The sequence below is a fragment of the Cannabis sativa genome, chromosome 9, assembly GCF_029168945.1.
Source record: "Cannabis sativa cultivar Pink pepper isolate KNU-18-1 chromosome 9, ASM2916894v1, whole genome shotgun sequence".
Taxonomy (NCBI): Eukaryota; Viridiplantae; Streptophyta; class Magnoliopsida; order Rosales; family Cannabaceae; genus Cannabis; species Cannabis sativa.
In genome coordinates, this window is record NC_083609.1 from 49,091,895 (window position 1) to 49,114,971 (window position 23,077).

The 23,077-nt window shown below is 36.6% G+C and overlaps 2 non-coding genes across 2 annotated transcripts; both read right to left on the minus strand.

Moving 5' to 3' along the window:
- Nucleotides 1–506: 506 nt before the first annotated feature.
- LOC115712218 (uncharacterized) lies at nucleotides 507–1,629 on the minus strand. Its single transcript, XR_009684498.1, has 4 exons — nucleotides 1,549–1,629; nucleotides 1,307–1,436; nucleotides 951–1,225; nucleotides 507–871 (listed from the first exon to the last, which is right to left on the minus strand). It is a non-coding gene; the product is annotated as an uncharacterized LOC115712218 (transcript).
- Nucleotides 1,630–8,367: 6,738 nt separating this feature from the next.
- Nucleotides 8,368–8,472, minus strand: LOC115724286 (small nucleolar RNA R71). Its single transcript, XR_004013084.2, has one exon. It is a non-coding gene; the product is annotated as a small nucleolar RNA R71 (small nucleolar RNA).
- Between the last annotated feature and the right edge of the window lie 14,605 nt (nucleotides 8,473–23,077).

Here is a 23,077-nt window from a genome sequence, read left to right on the forward strand (position 1 = left end):
GATACATTGTAAAGTTTATTTTTGTATAAGTTCTCCTATTTATGGAGAATGCTATTTGTTTGTATAAAGAGTTTTTGAGCAATGAAATTCACTTGATTCATAAAAAAAAATTATCATTAAAGGTAGTAATTTTTTGTAATGGTATAGTAATATATACGTGGTATTATTGTAAAATGTGATATTTTATGAAATAAAAAAGTGATATTATCGTAAAATGTAAAATATGATATTTTATGAAACAAAAAAGTCACACTAAAAGTTAATCATAATAATAACAAAACATTGGAATAAGTGGTATATAATAATACTAGTATGGGCGCACGTGCCTTTGTTTTGATGGTGATAATATAGTGTGAGTCAAATATTTTTTATATTTGTGATGAGGACAAAAAATAATTGTATGTTATTTTTTTTTAAAATTTTGTAAGAAAGCACATAAACTGTTAGTTTAAATTTGTATATACATATATAAATTATTTTTAGAGAGAATACATAAATTTAAGATCATTAGTAGAAAATTTATTTATAAACATGGAAGTCAGTGACTTCATCAGTCTGTATTTACATTGTGTGTTATATGTCCTGATAGTTACTATTTCTTGCAAAAGGTAACATAAAAGGATGAGATATTGGTCTTGTTAAAGTTAAAACATAAAAAAACAAGATATACATGTAGACCAATAGACTATTAGTTATAGGCAAAATGCTATATTTGTTGGTGACTTTATCCACTTTCTACATCATGGAGTGCATCTACTATGTATTTGCACTTCATCTCTCCAGCATATTCTTTTGTTGATGGTTTAAGCTTGATGTTGTATTATTTTTCTGAACAAGGATTGATGATGTTTTTGATATCCTCATTGCCATTCTATGAGTAAATAAATAATATTAATTAGTTTATAGATATGTAATTTATGTAATGTAAATTGACATATAGTAGATTATACCTCTGTTATTTGTTGGAGAAGTTGAGCTGTATAGCAATTAAGGAACTTATGGCAATGGAGCCAAATAAAGTTGCTGGTAGTGCATTTGTGTTGTCTTTTAGATGGACTTGCACGCAAGATCTACCAACTCCTTTTCCTTCATGTCCTTTTATGCAATCGAAAGTCTCTTCAAGCTCAGCACCAGTTGATATGTTACATTTATTGCATGCTATGTAAGCAAATCGTTGCTAGAAATTAATGAGTGCTATGGAAGCTTTTACCCAGTAATAGTCACTCTGAAATATAGTAAGTTGAAATTAAAAGAGATACAATAATAATGAAGATTAAAGGAAGTTGAAGATGTTTTATGTGAATACCTTGTTAGTGGTTGATTTTATTGTGGAAAGATCTTTGAAATCACCAGGTGGTGGTGGTGTGTCAGATGAAGAGGAAGAGTCATCATTTTTAGATAATTGTTGAAGTAAAAATTCCTTGTTCACTTCACACCTATATGTCACATAGTACAATATAACTTTTATTAGTTTTGAGAATGAATTTGGAAAAGCATTATTATGTAGGTTGATGTTGGAAAAAGAAAATAATAAGAATAAGAATATACCAGTCCTTCATAATATCATCAGCAGGTATCTTAGGTTCGAGAAGTAAGGAACTATGTGCATTAGTTGCTAATGATATACATGTGTCAATAAAGAAGATATACAAGAAATTCAATCATTATGTGATAATATAAGAGAAAGATTAGTTAATATTATGTGATAATACACAACTACAACTTTATTACCTTTATATGATCCCACTTTAAGATGCTTAGCAAGTAAACTAGGAGTGTTTTTAATTATCTTTCTAATTTCAGCACACTAAGCATCCAAGAGGCTATTCCACATTGTTAGCATGATTTTTTGTTTCCTAAAATTTGAACAATATGTATAAATATAAGATAAATTATATCATAGTAAAAATAATTTGAGTTGATGGTAATGAAAAGAATAACCTACTCTGTATTAACTATTGTGATCTCTTTGAGTTTTGTTGGACCATGTATTGTTTGTATATCTTTTGGGTCCTTAATAGCAACAACTATTCCCAAAAGATTTGAAATATATTTTAAATTTATGGAGATAAAAAAATATACATTATGATCAATAAATTTTTTGTGCTAATTGTGTATAATAAGAACATACCGATTTCTGTATTAGTCTTGACGTAATTTTGTAACTCTGAGAAAGGGACAAGTGAGCATTGAGGAATAGTAATAACAGCTTAAGTTTCTTTTGCTTCTTCAATTAGGGTGCTGCTGTTGATTGTCCATTGAAATACATTGTTTGTTAGAGTATGACTCTTTGGTGCATGCTTGACATATGCATTTGATATATAGTAGGTCCTGTGTAATTTGAGTTTATCTCTGAACAAGTCAATACTATCTTCATAGAGTGTTGCTTGGACTGAGTAGCGCTGTTTAAAAAAAAATTCTAGTGATATACTTAATTTTATTTTATTTAAGGATACCAGTATTTAATTAGCTATAATAATTTACTGATTCTAATTTAAGAGAAAAGTAAAACACATAAAACTTGATGAGATCAAAGTTATATGAACAATAAAAAAAATTATAAAAGAATACCTCTGAATCAGATAGGACCATGTGCTGGTGTCTATTTGAAGTATGTTGTGAGCAACGTTCAGTAAATTTTTTAGAGACAACAACCCTAGTTGTCCATCGTTGTGGTCCATTAGTTATTTTGTTAAAAGGTGTTAACTGTTTTTTCATTATATCTATAATTAGAAAATAATAGTTATATATTAATAGAAAATAATAAATTATATATGATTGATAAAAGAAGAACATAAATAATAGAAAGGAAAATAATAGAAAAAATAGTTTGAAGACAAATGAAAGAATGAAGTAGATTGTCAAAAGAAAAATGAAAAGAAAAGGTGTGAGTTTGAGAAGACATAAATAAAAAGTAGAATTTGTATAAAGTGACAAAAAAAGTATGAATTTGAAAGGGGAAGAAGATAAGCAAAAGAAAATTTGAGTTCGAAGGAAGAACATGAATGTATAAAACATCAAAATCTTACCAACTAAAAAGAAAAATGGTGAAGAAGCCAATATTCTGCTCTCTTAACTTTGTTTTATGTTTTCTTTGAAATGCATGCTTTTCTCATGGGTAGAAGTGGAATGGTAGTATAAGTGTTGAAGTAAAAAAACAACACATGTAATACAGATGTAAAACAAATACTAATGATAATACTAAGTATTTTTTAAAAAGAAAAGAAAATTAGAATAAGAGGAACATTTTGTTAAGAAGCTTTTTATGAATTATATAAAATATTAAATTCAAATAAAATTATTAATTTATAATTTATTATATTTGTCTTTATAATTTGTTATTTTTTTAATTAGTTTAATTAAAATAATAATAATAACAATAAAATTTATAAATGTATAATTATATTAAAGAAAATAGGTAGAGACGGAATGGTGGTATAAGTGTTGAAGTGAAAAAGTAACACCTGTAATACAGATGTCAAAAAATATTAATTAGATTAAATAATTAAAATAAATGTTAATGATAATACTAAGTATGTTTAAAAAAGAAAAGAAAATTAGAATAAGAGAGGATTTTGATGAAAAGATTTTTTATGAATTATATAAAATATTAAATTTAAATAAAATAATTAATTTGCAATTTATTATATTTGTTTTTGTAATTTATTCTTTTTTTAATTAGTTTAATTAAAATAATAATAATAATAACAATAAAGTTTATAAGTGTATAATTATATTAAAAGAAAAATATATAAATTTATAAGTGTATAACTATTTTTGTTTAAACAGCTATACAAGAGTTAGTAATTAAGAAATGAGAAAAATTTATTATTCTGTATTGCATGGTCATTTGATAAAGTGATTGAATTAAATCAAAATTAATTTGATCCAAAAGACATTAATGGGAATTAAATTAAAAAAAAGCAATTGGAGATCAATGATTTTTTTTTTTTTTTTAAATTACTTGTATATTTACATGGTAGAGCACTTCATCTACAGAAGCCCCACAGGTAACACCTTGTTTGTCATCTTCTTCTTCCTCTTCACCACTTTCATTCTCATCCTTTGGTGGTGGAGACATTTTTATTCCCACCTTGACACAGGTAGTAGACTGCTCCTTTGATTGTTTGATGACACTTCCTGTTAATACTTCAAATATGGTGGTCGGGAGATCATTTATCATTTGAAAAAGTCTTTTCCTGCAAATTCCAATCAAACAAGTGAGAACCTTGTAACTTAAGATTTAATATGCTAATAATGGTATATTTGCACATTAATCTTAGGTGGCAAGGAGAAGGCAATATTTTCTAAAATGGTGTAGAATTTCAAATAGTAAAAAGCTCATAATAGTTGATAGTATCTAATACAGATTTGTCTTCCAAGTATTTAAAAGTTTTGTCAGCCAATTACACAAGAAGGAGTAGGGATGCACATTTTCCCCATGGAGATGGGGCCCCGCTCCTAATGGGGCGGGGATTCCTCGTCTAAATGGGGAACGGGGCGGGGACGGGGATCAAATTTTGTCCCCTAATGTTAAACGGGGCGGGGACGGGGATGACACTCCCCGCCCCGACGGGGACCCGTTTAATTTATTAATTATTTTTTATTAATATTTTATATTTTATATATGCGTTTGTATTTTTTTAGTATATTAATATCATTTTTACAATTTTTGAAGTTGTGTTTTTGTATAATAATTACTATATTGAATAGTAAATAATATGTAATATTTTATCTTTTATGTAATTTAATAATTTTATACATTTAAATTTTTAAAATAAATTTTATTTTTACAATAGGGGATTCCCCGCCCCGTCCTCGCCCCATTAGGGGATTCCCCGCCCCGTCCCCGATGGGGAATAAGCGGGGATCGAGAGTAAAATCCTTAACGGGGATGGGGACGGGGAGAGCACTCCCCGCTAATTACCCGCTCCGTGTGCATCCCTAAGAAGGAGACATCAAAAAAATAAAATTCTAACAAACTAACAAGACACTAATTTATATAGCTGCATTTCTCACAACCAAAAATATACTCTGCAGTCATTGATGCAAGTTAGAATAAAAAAAAAGGAAAGGAGCATTCCTTATATATCATAAAAAGTAAATTATGTTGGATTTAATGCATAAATTAATTGTCTTAAAAATTGAAAATATACAATTGATTTGTACAAGACATGCAAGATTCTCTTAGTTTCCTAGCACCTGAATCTATATAAAACACAAATCAAATTATCAACATTTTAGTTGCAGACAAAGTCAATATAAGATGAGTCCAGAGACTTGCCAGAGCTTCAACCAGAAAAATAATAATATAGAAATATATACGAACTTTTTTAATTAAGCAACTTCTGAAGTACCATGATAGTATTGTCTAAGTCACACCAATTCAACATTCAATTAAAAAAAAAAAAGAAATTTCCCAATTAAGAATAAAAAAAATAAGTGTTCCATATTTATTATTCTTTTAATTGTACTAAGTCAATACTACTATACAACTCTTGTCAAACCCTTTTAAATTACCACAACTAAGAATAGTACTTCATAACAACAATAAATGATCATTTTAGAATGTGAAAACATAATGTAAACAAGCAACTCTAAGTAGAATAAGTTGTACGCTAGTAATTGTAGTATCTACATTGATTGCAAACATCCTACACTGAAAGTTGTACAAAATTACTATACTAAATCAATTTAACAAGTCAACTTATCAATTTTAGTAGCCTGATATGAGTGTAGACACTTGGCAGAACTTCAAAAAAATAAAAAAATAGTATAGAAATATATACTATTTTCTTTAAGCAAGCAACTTCTGAAGTACCTTGACAGTATTGTTCAAGTCACACCAATTCAACGTACAATTAAAAAAGAAGACATTTTCCAATCAAGAATAAAAAAAAATAAGAGTGTTCCATATTTATTATTTTTTTTTTATTGTACTAAGTCAATACCACTGTACAACTCTTCTCAAACCCTTTTAAATTACCACAACTAAGAACAGTACTTCATAACAACAATAACTAGTCCTTTTTTAGAATGTGAAAACATAATGTGAACAAGCAAATTTAAGTCGAATAAGTTGTACGCTAGTAATTGTAGTATATACATTGATTGGAAACATCCTACACTGCAAGTTGTACAAAATTACTATACTAAATTAATTTAACAAGTCAACTTATCAATTTTAGTAGCTTGAGCTGAGGAAAAGAAATTGAAATTTGATTCAAAATATAAATGCTTAATAATTTAGCCTAAAGCATAGATGCAAGAATAAAAGTGTAGAAGTTAAATCTCATGATCATTAAAAAATAATAACTCTGACAGGTGACGGTATGAATTTTCTAGTGCAAAGATTTTGTCTTTTCCAAAGTGGAAACAAAACAAAACAATTTTGTCCTACAACATACAATTCTACAAGAGAATGTTAGGTTATATTTAGCCTACGTTTCGTGTCTTTAAAGTTAGCATTTTCTCGTCTATTGGTGTCTTTTGGAGCAGTTTTACACTTGATTTTCACTGTTTCAGGTTCCCGGGGTGTTAAAGTTCAAATACAGTCAAATGGTGAAAAACTGGGACAAACTGGAAAAAAATTGGAAAATTCAGCTCCAAACGCGCCAGTAGTCGCGACCTTCAGAGAGCTAGGTCGCGACCTTTTTTCCTGGTCGCGACTCTGGTCGGGACTTCGAGATTTGGCAGAACCTCTGATTTTCGAGGTTTGCCTGTAGTCGCGACCAGCTTAAATGCTACTCGCGACTAGGCATGGAAATCGCAGATTTGACCTAATTTTGATTTTTTCTCAAATTGGAGGCACACCTCTCATCATTATATAAGGAATACGACACTGAAGGTCAATCTAAGCAGAAAAAGACCTAAAAAGTGGATGAAGGTGGAGAGGAAGCTATCTTGAAGACCCGGAGCGATATCACCTTCTAGTTTCTTTCTTTTACCCTTAATTTCTTCTTTTATGTTTAGTTTTGTTTCTGAATTAATCATGGATGTTTTTAGAGTTATGATGAACTAAATTTCCCATTAAGGGAGGATGATGAATGTTGTTTAAGTTTATGCCTAGTTAATAAATAATTGCCATTCCTTCATCTTGTGTGTGAATACTATCTATATTTGTGTTTAATTCCATGTGCAAGCTTGATCACCTTTTACATGTTTAATCATCTCAATTTGAAATCTGAAAAGTGAGAATTGAGAATGCTAAAATTGGATAGTCTAGGTTCTGATGTGAAACGAAAGTATTTACATAGCCTCAGTGACAAATAGATTATTGCTTAATGCTGATTTTGTGTTGATTTAATTAAGAAGTTAATTAGAGAACATATTATTTAGAACCTAAAAGATCTGAAAGGAGTTAGGTTAATTTATAATCTCTCATTCACATTAAGATAAGGATAGCAATTAGGTACTAACATTGGTAACTTATCAACAGGATTCACCTCCCTAATCTCTCATCTTGATTAATCGTCGTTTATTTTCTCTTTAATTTTCTTAGTTATTTACTTTTAAATTGCAAAATTATTATTTTACCAAATAGAATCATAAGTATAGTTTAGTAGTACTTAATCCAATTTCCTGTGGTTCAACCTCACTTGCGTGAGATACTACTTGATTGCGTATACTTGCGTAGTAAACATAAAATTCGTAACAAGTTTTTGGCGCCGCTGCCGAGGAATTGTTTAAAGATTAATATTACATAAAATTATACTAACTTCTACTTTGGTATATTTTCTCTTGCTGATTTTCTAACCTTTCTCTTGCAAAACTGTTCTTATCTATTTCAGGTATTTTGAGTGCATGCGCCGCCAAGGGCAAGCAGTTATACTACCCATTGACCCTGAGATTGAGAAAACCTGTAGGAGGAACCGAAGGAACAAGAGGCAAGAAGGAGTTTCAGCAACTGCTGAAACAACAGAAATCAGGGCTGCTAATGTGGATGTGAATCCTGTAAATAACGGTAATAATGGTGGTGCCATGGAAGATCAAGCTAATGGCCGTAGCTTGAGAGATTACATTCTCCCTACTCTGACGGGAGTGCAGTCATGTATCAGGCCCCCGGCAGTGGATGCGAATAACTTTGAGATCAAACCTGCCATACTTCAAATGGTGCAATCTTCAGTTAAGTTTGGTGGCCTCCCTTCTGAAGATCCTAATCTGCATCTCTCTAACTTCATGGAACTTTGTGAAACTTTTAAAGTTAATGGAGTTAGTGATGATGCCATTCGACTGAGACTGTTCCCATTCTCACTCAGAGAATGAGCCAAGAGTTGGTTAAACTCCTTGCCACCCAACTCTATTGCCACCTGGAATGATCTGGCAACAAACTTCTTGTCAAAGTTCTTTCCTCCAGCAAAGTCTGCAAAGCTAAGGAGAAATCAACAACTTCTGCCAACAAGATAATGAATCTCTTCATGAGTCTTGGGAGAGGTTTAATGATCAGATCAGAAAGTGCCCTCATCATGGTATAGAAAAGTGGATGCTGGTCCACAATTTCTACAACGGGTTGGTTGGTAAAACTAGAACTCTGATAGATGCAGCAGCTGGTGGAGCCTTTATGAGAAAGAGTGCTAATGAGGCTTATGATCTATTGGAGGAGATGGCTCTAAACAATCAGCAGTGGCCAACTGAAAGGAGTCAAACTAAAAAGGTAGCTGGTGTGTTAGAGGTTGATGCCATCACAAAGTTGACAGCTCAGGTTGAGGCATTAACAAAGCTAATTGCAGGCCAAGCTAAACAAGCCCAAGTTGTTTGTGAGATATGTAAGTCATCACTTTTCAGAGTGTCAAGTACATGTGGATGATTTGCCAATGGATGAAGCTAAAGCCATTGGAAATTTTTCGCAGAATAACAACAACAATTATGGGTTCAACCAGGGTGGTAACCGAAGAAACAGTGGGTTCTATCAGCAACGAAATCAGAATCAAACACAGAACCAACAGTTTAATCAGCAACAAGCCTCTGATGGAAATTCTAGTTTGCAAACAGATTTACTGTTACAATTCATGACTGAAACTAGATCTTCAATCAAAGACCTGCAGACTCAGATGGGCCAATTAGCAACTCAGGTAGCAACCCGTCCTCAAGGGAATTTGCCTAGCACTACTGAAGTCAATCCCAAAGAAAACTGCAAAGCAATTACCCTGAGAAGAGGTAAGAAATATGATGGTCCTGAATTGCCACAACCAGCTGATGGAGATAAGGAGAATAAAGCTCAACCAATGCCAACCCCAACACCAACATCAGAGAAGGCTACTAACAGCCCAACACAACCACAAAAGTCTCCACCAATTAGCATTGATCACCATGTGAAAATACCCTATCCTTAGAGGCTCAGAAAGTCACGTCTAGACAAGCAGTTCACCAAATTTCTAGAAGTCTTCAAAAGACTACACATTAACATTCTCTTTGCTGAAGCTTTAGAGCAGATGCCAAGTTATGTGAAGTTCATGAAGGAGATTCTGTCAAAGAAGAGAAAGATGGAGGATTATGAGACAGTGGCCCTAACTGAAGAGTGCAGCGCCATTCTACAGAAGAAACTCCCTCCCAAACTCAGAGATCCAGGGAGTTTCACTATTCCTTGTACTATTGGGAGAATTGAAGGAATAAATGCACTATGTGACTTGGGAGCCAGCATTAACTTGATGCCTCTGTCAGTGTTTAAAAGATTGCAGCTGGGTGAAGCAAAGCCAACCACGGTAACTCTCCAATTGGCGGATCGATCACTAGCTCATCCTAGAGGAGTCATTGAGGATGTGTTAGTTAAAGTTGACAAGTTCATCTTTCCAGCTGACTTCATTGTTCTGGATATGGAAGAAGATAACAATGTCCCAATCATTCTTGGGAGACCATTGTTGGCAACTGGCCAAGCCTTGATCGATGTTCAGAAGGGTGAATTAAAGCTGAGAGTCCAAGGAGAAGAAGTGGTCTTTAATGTGCTAAAGGGTATGACATATCCAAAGGCAAGTGATAACTGTTTCTTCATTGATTTCATTGATGAAATTGTGAGTGATAAAAAGCTGCTAGATGATCCTCTCGACCTGAGTTTAACTGAAGATGAATTGACGGAGCAAGAGGGATAGGAGGTCATGGTTATGTGAAGTGGCTTGATTCCTATGGGCCCTTGAACAGAAGGTATTATGAGGAATTGGGAGCAGTTCCAAAAGAGCTGATGCCATCTACTGAAAAGCCTCCAGAACTTGAATTGAAGGTGCTTCCTAGTCACTTGAGGTATGAGTTTTTGGGTGAATATAAAAAGTTGCCAGTTATTGTGTCAGCCTCTCTTTCTGATGTGGAAACTGATAGACTACTGAGGGTACTCCGAGCTCACAACAAGGCCATCGCTTGGACACTAGGTGATGTCAAAGGAATCAGTCCTTCAACGGTGATGCACCGAATTCTAATGGAAGACAATGCCAAACCGACAATCGACGCTCAACGAAGACTAAATCCACCCATGAAGGAAGTTGTCAGAAAAGAAGTAGTCAAGTGGTTGGATGCTGGAGTGGCTTATCCCATTTCAGATAGTAAGTGGGTTAGCCCGGTGCAAGTGTTTCCAAAGAAAGGTGGAATGACTATGATCAAGAATGAAAAGAATGAGTTGATTCCTACGAGAACAGTCACTGGTTTGGGGATTGCATCGATTACAGGAAACTCAACAAAGCAACCTGGAAAGATCACTTTCCTTTGCCCTTCATTGATCAAATGCTAGACAGATTGGCGGGGCAAGAATATTACTGCTTTCTTGATGGCTACTCTGGATACCACCAGATAGCTATAGCACCTGAAGATCAGGAAAAGACTACTTTCACATGTCCCTACGGTACCTTTGCTTTCAGAAGAATGCCATTCGGTTTGTGTAACACCCCTGCTACTTTTCAAAGGTGTATGATGGCTATCTTCTCAGACTTGATTGAATCTTGTATTGAAATCTTTATGGATGATTTCTCGGTCTTTGGTTCCTCCTTCGATCATTGTTTAGAAAATTTGGAAAAGGTGCTAACTAGGTGCGAGAAGTCTAACTTGGTGCTAAACTGGGAGAAGTGCCACTTTATGGTAACAGAAGGAATTGTTCTTGGGCACAAAAATTCAAAGGTAGGAATTGAGGTGGATAAGGCTAAAGTTTCAACAATAGAGAATTTGCCACCTCCAGTTTCTGTAAAAGGAGTGAGGAGTTTCCTAGGACATGCTGGCTTCTATCAAAGATTTATCAAGGACCTCTCAAAGATCTCAAAACCTCTGTCCAGTTTACTTGTCAATGGTGTTCCATTTGAGTTTGGGGAAGATTGCTTAAAGGCGTTTAAAATTCTAAAGGAAAAATTTATTTCAGCACCAATAGTCACTTCACCAAATTGGGAGTTCCCTTTCGAGTTGATGTGTGACGCGAGTGATTATGCAATTGGAGCGGTCTTGGGTCAAAGAGTTGACAGGGTGTTTCACACAATCTACTATGCTATTAGAACTCTGAATGATGCTCAATTAAATTATGCCACTACAGAAAAAGAAATGTTGGCAATTGTGTTTGCTTGTGATAAATTCCAACCCTACCTGATTGGGAATAAGGTAATTGTCTACACAGATCATTCAGCGATCAAATACCTTATGACCAAGAAGGATGCAAAGCCGAGACTGATTCGGTGGGTACTTCTACTTCAAGAGTTTGATTTAGAGATAAAAGATAAGAAGGGCACTGAAAATCTGGTAGCAGATCACTTGTCAAGACTAGAGCTGGAAGAAAGTCAGAAGACAAAGGAGGTACAGATAAATGAGAAATTTCCAGATGAACAACTCTTTAGTGTGAGGGAAAACCTGATGGTACCATGGTATGCTGACTATGTCAATTTCTTGGCTGCAAAAATAACCCCTCCTGAGCTTTCGTGTCAATAATTGAAGAAGTTCTTTTTTGAGGTGAAACATTATTATTGGGAAGAGCCAATCCTCTACAAGCACTGCGCCGATCAGATAATTAGAAGATGTGTGCCTGAAGAGGAGATGTATTCTATCCTAAATCATTGCCATGCTTTACCATGTGGAGGACATTTCAGTGGGACCAGAACTGTTGCTAAGGTGTTGCAAAGTGGATTCTTTTGGCCAACGCTATTCAAGGATGCTACTACCTTTGTGATGGCATGTGATCATTGTCAACGGACAGGTAATATCTCAAGAAGAAACGAGATGCCTTTAACATGAATTTTAGAAGTGGAATTGTTTGATGTGTGGGGGATAGACTTCATGGGTCCTTTTCCTTCATCTTTTAGCAATCAATACATTCTATTGGCTGTCGACTATGTGTCTAAATGGGTTGAAGTTGCAGCTACACCACAGAATAAAGGTAAGACAGTTCTTCGCTACTTACAAAAGAACATCTTTACTTGGTTTAGTACTCCTCGAGCAATAGTAAGCGATGAAGGGAGTCACTTCTGCAATAAACAGTTTGAAGCACTCCTTTCAAGATATGGTGTCCGACATCGAACTGCTTTACCATATCATCCCCAAAGTAATGGCCAAGCTGAAATTTCTAATCGGGAGATCAAGATGATTATAGAGAAAATAGTGCAAAGATCAAGGAAAGATTGGTCAAGAAAATTAGATGATGCATTGTGGGCATACAGAACTGCTTTCAAAACACCAATTCGCATGTCTCCATATCGATTGGTGTTTGGGAAGGCTTGTCATCTGCCGGTGGAGTTAGAGCATAAAGCTTTTTGGGCCATGAAGACTCTTAACATGGAATTAAAAGCTGCAGGGGAGAAAAGGCTGCTACAGTTGAATGAGCTAGAGGAGTTTCGAAATGAAGCCTATGAGAACGCAAAAATCTACAAGGAGAGAACTAAGAAGTGGCATGACCAAGGTCTAGTAAGGAAGGAGTTTCAACCTGGGCAGCAAGTGTTACTATTCAATTCAAGGTTGAAGGTGTTTCCTGGAAAGTTGAAGTCAAGGTGGTCAGGACCATTCACAGTAGTCAAGGTGTTTCCTTATGGAGCGATGGAGTTAAAAGGTGATGGTCCAGCAACTTTCAAAGTTAATGGACAACGTTTAAAGCTCTACTTGGGAGGTCAATTTGACCAAGCTAAGTCCGCCATGATTCTGGCGCCACTTTGAAGAACACAGCTCAGCGTCCGGCTATATCACGATAAAGACAGCGCTCTTGGGAGGCAACCCAAGTGTTTTTTTTTTTCTAATTTTCAGACTTTTTGATTATGTTTTTAGTCTATGCTTTAGTATTTTTAGTATTTTCAATTTTAGATTAGTACCAGACATTATTCTTTTTAGTTGAATCGTGAAAAACGTGAAAAAAAAGTTTATTTTCGGACTGGAGCCCAGTGGTCGCGACCTGGTGGTTCCTGGGTCGCGACCTATTTTCCAAGTCGCGACCCCAGTCGCGACTTCCCCCTTTTCCAGAGACAGCTTAAAAATCAATCGTAAGGTCGTCGCGACTAGCCTTTGGCCAAGTCGCGACCAGCTCACGATTTTTCTATAAATTCAAATTTTCCCCCCCTCATTCAACCCTAAACCCTATTCAAATATTTTCAAACACTTCTCAGCCGAACCCTAACCGTTTTTCTCTCAAAAATTCAAATTTTCTTCACCAAACTTCAATTCTTTCATCTTCAATCCAATTTCTCAATCCCAATCCATCCTAAAACCTAATTTCTCTCATCAATCTACACTTTCCATCAAAAACAACCCAAATACTCATCAATTTCACCCCAAATTCGAAAATACATTGGTTCTTCATCTTCAACCTCAAACATTCAAAGATATTCAACAATGGAGGTGGAGTAATGCGTCTTCGGGTTTGTAAGTATTATTCTCTATTAAATTTGAAAAGTTGCATGAGGCTTTTGAGTATTTTTTGTGATTATTGTTGGAATTATTGATTGATATAGGAATTGTTAGGTTTATAGTGTGATTTGGGAATGTGGATGTAATTGTGTGGATTAATTGGTGAGTTTTCAATTTTTGGGATATAGAAAAGTTAAGGGGAGGTGCTGCTCAATTTTTTTTTAGCAATAGTTAGAAGAAAAAAATCAGAAAAAAAAGAAAAGAAATCCGAAAAAGAAAAAAAAAGAGGAAAAAAAAGTATTCTATTTTTGCTAAAAAACAATGGCACCTAAGAGAACTAGGAATGTGGAGGAGGGTTCGTCTTCAAACCCACCAACTACGGGTTTTGATAGAACTCGATTTGGTAACATAGAGGCCCAAAATCGATTCATGAGAATTAAGAATAGGGCTTATATTGAAGATCGGGGTATTGAATTCCCCGAGAATCCTTTTAGACGACAACCACGGTTTGAGACAATTCGAGCTCAAATAGAGAGGATGAAGTGGGGGAGCTTTGTGGATGCTCGGGGTCGGGCTAATGTTACTATGGCCTGTGAATTTCTTGCAAATTGGCTCGACCGCCGAAATGGGGAAGTAAAGGTGCGGGGCAAGAAGGTTCCTGCTACTGCTGATGCTTTTAATGTGATGTTCTCTATCCAAGATTACAATAGGGAAGAGCAACGCCTCCGAATTATTGAGGAGGAAGAGCAGTTTGATTTGGTGGATGTCGCTGAGACAGTGGGATTTCCTGGGTTAAGGTTCCACGACAACGATGGCACAGAGGGGTCGCCAAACTTTCTATACCGGTGTGAATTGAACCCGGTGGCGAAAACATGGCTGTACTTTGTAAGTGCTCGGTTAGTGCCAAATAAGCACTTCTCCGATGTCCAAATGGATCGGACAAGTCATCAGGCATAGTATTGATCACATCGTACAAGGAGCCACGGGAGGTGGTTTTGGTTTGGCGGGAGTTATCACAGAACTCTGCGGGGCATATGAAGTTCCCCAATTGGAGTATGACAACACGGTGTTGCCACTTCGCAAGATGGACATCGCCTTTGTCAACAGGCTGAAAGAGCCACATCCCTATGGCCAACCTCCACCTGATGCACCGCAAGGACGTAGGCGGCAACGAGAGCCTAGTGTTGAAGAAGAAGAGGAGCGGCCCCTACAATTGCCTGGGCCTATCGATCCCACAACGCAATACACTCATGCACAGCTGAGTTATATAATTCAGCAGAACAACCACATGCAACAATACATGGTGCAGAGGAGTATCCATGATGAGGGACAAGTTCAGCAACTTAACTCTCTCATCAACAGAATGAACATCGGGATTGATGACCCGAATTATTTGGCGCAACCTCCTCGGTTCTACCCATATGACCACCCGCCACCACCCAACCCTTTCTGAGAGGGTCTCAGGTAAGTCTCTTCTCTCTGCATGTTACTGTATACATTGGGGACAATGTCATATTTAGTTTGGGGGGAGAGACTTAAAATTTTAAAATTCTGCACTTTAATTTCTGCATTTTAATTTTCTGTTTTAGTTTTGTTTTAGTTAAGGAATGGCAATAAGCTTGACGATAGTTGTATACTGCTGATTAGTGTGATGTGATCTGAAACTGTAAAATAACTGTGTGCTTGATTCTGTTAACTCTTTGGATTAGTTTGGATGCTTAGAAACCTGTGTTTATCGGCAAATACTCAATCTGTGAAAATTGTTATAATTGTTTTACTATGGTTTGTGGTAACATTGACAGGATAGCTTAGAACTTGCATGTTTATTCTTTTGAGACGAAATCCTTGATAGTGTTCAATTGGAATATAATTTAGGCATTTGTTGGATAGTTTGAGCCTTTCAAGCTTACCGTAATAATGTGTATCCCTAGTTAACCTTTTGAGCCTAAACCTGTTATGTTTTTCACCCATTGATTTGAAAAATTGCAACCACACTATTAATTTTTCTTCACCATGTTATCCATGATATCATAAGCTACATAATTAGTTTGGGGGAGGAGAAACATTTAGTGTGAGGAAATAGTGAGACGGAGAAAAACTTGCAAGATTGAGAAGAAAAAAAATTGTGTAAGTCAATGTCACTGAAAAAAAATGATGAAATATGATGAAAAAAAAACACAATAAAAAGTAAAAATATGTGTGAAAAGAAAAAAAATATTCAGTGATGTTGGAAAAATAATAGAGATGTCTTCTATCAATCTTGGTAAATTTGGGAACATGATGGAGTTGTAGAAAAAGAAAAGTAAGAAGCTTGTGGGTTCTGTTTGTGTGCTTATGATATCTTGAGCCAAAAATTGTCTTTTGCCTATCCCTGAATATCTGAGCCATATTACCTAAGCCTTGAAAAAACCTAATGATTCCAAAGAATACTGTCAACATTAGTGGAGAAAGGTAAGCATGCAAGCCTATGAGTTATCGGGCTGTGGAACTGTTGGAAAGAGTAAAACTTTTATAACAATGTTTCACATTTGAATAAATTTTTGTAGTTGTACATAGTGTTATGAATTGATCATCTGAGTTAATTGTTAGAGTTAGTAGGATCAAAATTCTAGTTGATACAAGGAAGAAAACAGAGCATGATTCAAGAGCGTAGTAATTATCAAATAGCGTAGTTAGTTTTTTTTTACCTTACTCCGGGGCGAGTAAGAATCTAGTTTTGGGGATTTTGTTAGGTTATATTTAGCCTATGTTTTTGGGTCTTTAAAGTTAGCATTTTCTCGTCTATTGGTGTCTTTTGGAGCAGTTTTACGCTTGATTTTCACTATTTCAGGTTCTCGGGGTGTTAAATTTCAAATTCAGTCAAATGGTGAAAAACTGGGACAAACTGGAAAAAAATTGGAAAATTTGGCTCCAGAGAGCCAGGTCGCGACCTTTTTTCCTGGTCGCGACTATGGTCGCGACTTCGAGATTTGGCAGAACCTCTGATTTTCGAGGTTTGCCTGTAGTCGTGACCAGCTTAAATGCTAGTCGCGACTAGGTACGAAAATCGCAGATTTGACCTAATTTTGATTTTTTCTCAAATTGGAGGCACACCTCTCATCCTTATATAAGGAATACGACACTGAAGGTCAATCTAAGCAGAAAAAGACCTAAAAAGTGGATGAAGGTGGAGAGGAAGCTATCTTGAAGACCCGGAGCGATATCACCTTCTAGTTTCTTTCTTTTACCCTTAATTTCTTCTTTTATGTTTAGTTTTGTTTCTGAATTAATCATGGATGTTTTTAGAGTTATGATGAACTAAATTTCCCATTAAGGGAGGATGATGAATGTTGTTTAAGTTTATGCCTAGTTAATAAATAATTGCCATTCCTTCATCTTGTGTGAGAATACTATCTATATTTGTGTTTAATTCCATGTGCAAGCTTGATAACCTTTTACATGTTTAATGATCTCAATTCGAAATCTGAAAAGTGAGAATTGAGAATGCTAAAATTGGATAGTCTAGGTTCTGATGTGAAACGAAAGTAGTTACATAGCCTCAGTGACAGATAGATTATTGCTTAATGCTGATTTTGTGTTGATTTAATTAAGAAGTTAATTAGAGAACATATTATTTAGAAACTAAAAGATCTGAAAGGAGTTAGGTTAATTTATAATGTAACACCCTAACTAACATAGGCGTATTACGTGATTTTTAAACGTACTGTGTAGCTCGTTGCTAATCAACGAGGTTTATGGAAATCGTGATTAATTAAAATTTTTGCTTTTTAATTAAACTTATAAAATATTTCACACAAAATACTGTGGGATCCCATTTACAAAAGCTTTACAAAAGTGTACTGACTAATCAAAATACTTGTCGCCTAGCGACTAATTACAAAATAGCACTGCTGTCCCGAGGATCGTACGCTCCAGCCCTAACCGCCCCGACATGTAAAATCTTCACCGGCTCGCTCTCACGGTTCTTCAGCCTTGGCCTTTCCCTTACCTACACATAAACATAGCACTGTGAGTCGACAGACTCAGTAAGAAAATCATAAATCATAATCATACATAAATCCCGGGTAATGATCAGACGCCCATACCCCTGACCATAACCCTAACTGCCGTGTCCCACACGATACTGAGTCCCGAACGTTCATAAGACGGTACTATTGACAAGTAATAGCTTAGACTCGGTACACTAGTCATACTCCAGCTGCTAGTCATACTCTAGCCCATACCGATGTGTTACAGTATCAGCCTATACTCAGTTCACTGGTCATACTCCAGCTGCTAGCCATACTCTAGCCTAACCGATGTGCTACGGTCACATAGCACTGTACCACCAACCCTAGTATCAGCCTATACTCGGTGTACTGGTCATACTCCAGTTGCTAGTCATACTCTAGCCTAACCGATGTGATATGGTCGGATGGTACGAAGCCAACATACATATCTAATGTAATCTAACAGGCTTCCTAACATGCACGCTAAACATGTAATATATATGCATACTGTTATACTAATCTTACCTCAATTCCGAATTCAGGTGTGCCGGTCAACCTGACTGGAACGAACTGCACGACGGTTCACATGCTCCTAAACCATAACAATCACAACACTAATAAGTGATACGCTAAATCACTTCCCGGGGACTTAAACTAGAAACTAAAAGTTTCCCTATCGATAAAAACCATGGCAATACCCCAAATAACATAAAAACAAGAAAATCTATGGTTTCTAAAAATTACCCAACCGGCAGACCGGTTGCCCAACCGGAATTCCGGATGCACAACCGGAATTCTGGTTCCTCGCAGAATTCAACCAAAAATTCATGACTTGCTCAAAATCTAACCAATTCAAACAAAACCTTCCAGACCTGCTATATAGACCCTAAGGAACAATTCTAAAGCATAAAAACCGAGCTTCATGCAAACAAACCAAAATCACCATTAAAGCATCAAGCTTTGAGTTCCAAACTCAAACTTGATTAAACAAAACTAACATGCATTCAAATCAGCCCAAACGTACTTAAACATGCATAAAATAACCTCTGAAAACTACAACAAACATCAACAAAACAACAGCAACAGATTTCAACACTTCTCTTTGAAAACCATAGTTTTGAGCCAAAATTTCATATCTTAATAAAATCAAGTAATAACCAACCCTATCATGCTTGAATCAACATTTTAAATTATAAATAAACCTCTGAAATCAACATCAATACACAGCAGTAAGAACAACTCAAACTAAGCATGCAACACTCATCTTTTTCATCAAAAATTCAAGAAACTAAAAGACCAAGATGAAGAAACTTTACCAACAATTAGAGATTGCAAAATCTTGCTAAAAAGGGCTTGAATCACCCAGAAAATTTCCACTTCCTTGCTGCTCAAGGAGGGCCGAACAAGAGAGAAAGAGAGAGCTTGAGAAAATTTTGGGTTTTTCTTTTAACTTTTCTAATTTTGAAATAAAGGAAAATCATGCAAACTCAACCTTATATTCAGCTAACACTTTTCAATTAAAACCATATAATTTAACCAAATAAAGTCCGGTAAAGGACAAACTAACATTGGGTCAAAATGACCATTTTGGCCCTCCACACTAAAATAACATAAAGGGCATTAAAGGGGTATTTTGGAAAAATTCTAAATTCTCGGCCAATCCCGACATTCCCAATGTCTAACAAACCGTCCCACAATACTAACATACTAAGTTGTGATTTTACTGAGCCAAACACCGAGTTCCATGTTACCGGGCACCGGAAATGCAAACTTATGAAAATCACTATATGACATAAAATGCATTTCAGAATTCAATAATAACAGTATAAATAATTATATAAATATCTATAAATAATTTTCCTTAATTAAACATAGTTAACTGCTAATTTCCAAATTAAAGTAAGCGGTCTTTACAACTATTCCCCCCTTAAAAGGATTTCGTCCTCGAAATCTAACCTGAATAACTCTTGATATTGAGCTCTTATATCTGACTCTAGCTCCCAGGTGGTTTCCTCCACCTTGCTGTTTCTCCAGAGTACTTTGACCAATGCTATGGTCTTATTCCGAAGGAGTTTATCCTTTCTATCCAGGATGCACTGGCTGTTCTTCGTAAGTCATATCTGGCTGCAGTTCAAGGCTCTCATAACTTAGTATATGAGAGGGATCTGAAACGTATTTTCTCAACATAGAGACATGGAATACGTTGTGAACTACTGATAAAGCTGGAGGCAATGCTAATTGGTATGCCACTTGACCTATCTTCTCGAGAATCTCGAAAGGTCCTGTAAATCTAGGGCATAACTTGCCTCTTTTCCCGAAACGTTTGATCCCCTTCATTGGAGATACCCGTAAAAACACATGGTCCCCTACTCGGAAGTCAACATCTCTGCGTTTCAAATCTGCGTAACTTTTCTGTCTACTCTGTGAGGCAAGCATTCTAGCTTTTATTTTCTCAATTGCCACATTTGTCCGCTGCACTGACTCCGGACCTAAGTATTACCTCTCCCCTGTCTCATCCCAGTGGATGGGAGATCTACACTTCCTACCGTATAACAGTTCATAGGGAGCCATCCCTATCGTACTCTGATAACTGTTGTTGTAAGAAAATTCTATCAACGATAGATATTTATTCCAAGAGCCTTCGAAATCCATAACACAGGCTCGTAACATGTCCTCCAATGTTTGAATTGTCTTTTCGGACTGACCATCTGTCTGAGGATGGAATGCTGTACTGAATTTTAGTTTTGTACCCATTGCTCGTTGCAAACTCTGCCAAAACTTGGAGGTGAACTTTGGATCTCTATCCGAAACTATAGACTTCGGTACCCCGTGAAGTCTTACAATCTCTCTAACATATAATTCTGCCAACTGATCCACTGTAAAGGTTGTTCTAACAGGCAGAAAATGAGCAGATTTCGTGAATCGATCCACCACTACCCAGATGGAATCGAATAATCCTGTGGTTCTAGGTAATCCAACCACGAAATCCATCGTGATATCCTCCCACTTCCATTTAGGTAGGGTTAAAGGCTGCAACAATCCTGTTGGCCTCTGATGTTCAGCCTTAATCTGCTGACAGGTGAGGCATCTTGATACGAATTCTACCAAATTCTTCTTCATACCGCTCCACCAGAAGTACGGTTTAAGATCTTGGTACATCTTAGTGGTGCCGGGATGCAGAGAATAAGGGGTAGAATGAGCCTCTTCAAAGATCTCATTCCTGAGTTCCACACTACTCGGAACACAAACCCTAGCTTTATACAAAAGCATCCCGTTGTCTGACACTGAAAAATCCTTGGCTTGACCAGCCAAAACCTCATCTCTGATTTTCACTAACTCTGGATCAGTCATCTGAGCGGCTTTAATTCTTTCCAATAGATCAGATTGCAGCGTCAAGTTGTGAAGCTGACCTACCACAAACTCAATGTTGGATCTAACCATGTCTTCTGCTAACTGAGGTGAGATCTGAATCATGCTAGCTACCTGCCTGGGACCCTTCTTGCTCAGGGCATCGGCCACTACATTGGCCTACCCAGGGTGATAGAGAATCTCACAATTACAATCTTTCACTAATTCCATCCAACGCCTCTGTATCATATTCAAATCTTTCTGAGTAAAGAAATACTTGAGACTTTTATGGTCGGTATAGATTTCACACCTTTCTCCGTAAAGGTAATGCCGCCAGATCTTCAATGCAAAAACCACCACGGCCAACTCAAGATCATGAGTCGGGTATCGCTGTTCATAATCCTTTAACTGACGGGAGGCATAAGCGATAACCCGATCGGCTTGCATCAGCACACACCCCAGACCCTGTCTGGATGCATCGCAATAAACTACAAATTTCTCGTTGTCTGAAGGCAAAGCTAGTACTGGAGCTGTAATCAACCTCTGCTTCAGCTCCTAAAAACTAGCTTCGCAGTTATCTGACCAAATAAACCGTTGATTCTTCTTCGTAAGTTCAGTTAAGGGTGTTGAAATCTTAGAAAACCCTTCCACGAACCTACGATAATACCCGGCTAAACCCAAGAAGCTTCTAATTTCTGTCACTGTCTTCGGTCTCGGCCAATCCTTGACGGATTCTATCTTCCCGGGATCCACCTTGATCCCATCTTTGCTAACGATGTGTCCTAAGAAGGACACCTGAGATAGCTAGAATTCGCATTTCTTGAATTTGGCATAAAGCTTGTGTTCCCAAAGCCGTTGCAATACCATCTGAAGATGTAACTTATGCTCCTCTTCTGATTGAGAGTACACAAGGATGTCGTCGATAAACACGATAACACAGATATCGAGGAAATCCTTGAATACCCTATTCATCAAATCCATAAATGCTGCAGGAGCATTGGTTAGTCCAAACGACATAACCAAGAATTCGTAATGTCCATACCTAGTACGGAAAGCCGTCTTCAGAATGTCCTCCTCTCGGATTTTCAACTGATGATAACCCGATCGAAGATCAATCTTGGAAAAGACCGTCTTCCCCTGAAGTTGATCAAACAGATCATCGATTCTAGGTAGTGGATATTTATTCTTCATTGTTAGCTTGTTTAACTCCCGATAATCGATGCACATCCTCATAGTTCCATCTTTCTTCTTGACGAACAGAACCGGAGCTCCCCAGGGTGACACACTAGGCCGAATAAACCCGATGTCAAGCAACCCCTGAAGCTGAATCTTTAATTCCTAAAGTTCAGCTGGAGCCATTCTATACGGAGCCTTGGAAACCGGTTCCACTCCTGGTGCCAAATCTATAACGAAATCAATCTCCCGCTGAGGTGGTAACCCTGGAAGTTCTTCGGGAAAAACATCTAGAAATTCCCGAACCACCTCGATGTCCTCTGGCCGAATGGTATCTGGCCGAGTGGTGTCCATCACCACGGCCAGAAACCCTAAACAACCTCCATGCAGTAATTCCTTAGCTGACATGGCCGAAATCACCGGGATCCGCGATCCCCGAACTGAACCAACAAACACAAATGGTTCTTCACTTTTCTGTTGGAAGATGACCATCTTCCTCTTGCAATCAATACTGGCTGAGTATTTAGATAGGAAATCCATTCCTAAAATAATATTGAAATCTACTAAGCTCATCTCTATCAAGTCAGCACTTAACTCTCTACCATCTATTCTGATCGGCATAGACCTAATACACCTTTTGGAGATAACTAACTCTTCGCCAGGTAAAAGGGTTCCAAACCCTGATTCATACCTATCACACGGTCTATCCAATTTATTAAAGATTTTGGCTGCCACATAAGAATGTGTGGCCCCAGAATCAAACAGCACTGAGTAAAATG